Source organism: Crocuta crocuta, unplaced genomic scaffold (genome assembly GCF_008692635.1).
Source record: "Crocuta crocuta isolate KB4526 unplaced genomic scaffold, BGI_CrCroc_1.0 scaffold978, whole genome shotgun sequence".
Classification (NCBI taxonomy): domain Eukaryota; kingdom Metazoa; phylum Chordata; class Mammalia; order Carnivora; family Hyaenidae; genus Crocuta; species Crocuta crocuta.
Genome location: NW_027530876.1, coordinates 15,513 through 16,445, shown reverse-complemented (window position 1 = coordinate 16,445; position 933 = coordinate 15,513).

The following is a 933-nucleotide window of genomic DNA, read 5'->3' as shown; positions in this document are numbered from 1 at the left end:
ATCCCAAAGATCATCTGATCATTTAGAAGCCATGTTCTACAACTGCTATACTTTGAAAGGTAGACTTAATCTGTAAAAGAAGCCAGACACTGTGACAAAAGTGACAAATACAGATGTCCACTGCCTTCCAGAGTGGACCTTCAGGGGTCAAGATCAAAGCAATTCTAGGAAGAATATGAAAACCATAGCAATGCACCTGATGGATACAGAGGACGATGCTGACCTTGACTATAAGGCATTTTTATTCACCCAAATTGCAATAGGTACACTCCTATACCCACCTGGGATATGGCAGTTTGGAGAAAGATTATCGGAAAACAAATCTCTGCCTCTTAATATAATATGATCTTCTTTCTTTAAGTGGGATCTGAAGTATAGTCTAATGGCTGTATGCTGCCTGGAAACAAAGGCAGATTCCACCCTAGACACTGCAGCTGCTTGATGAACGCAGGGAAAGCCTCTCGATGCTAACCCAGTGCCTGACAATCTGAAAAATCATGTATTCCACAACATGAGAGCTCATGTGAGTGCAGAAAAAGCCCTGATATGTGCTTTAGATGGCAATGTAAATTTTAATCAACTTATTTAAATAGAATTTTCTGTATAGAACCAGAAACATTCACAGAACTAGAATAATCATTCCACTCTGTCTGATATGAAAGAACAGAGATTAAGAGTTGAATTCAATGGAGACAAAAAACAACCCATGTCAAAAAAAAAAAAAAAGTAGTGAATAATTAGGTGTCTTCTGGTTGTGTTTGAGCTCAAACCCCTCCTCAGGATGTCTGGTTAGTAGTAAAGGTCACTTCTGAGCCTAAAAGATCAGTGTTTGACCAAGTCCATGGCACAAATAGCCATGCAACCTCCCCAGCAGGTACCGTTTTTCCCTGCGCAGTGGAGCTGGGGTGAAGTAGCAAGGCCACCCAAACCAGA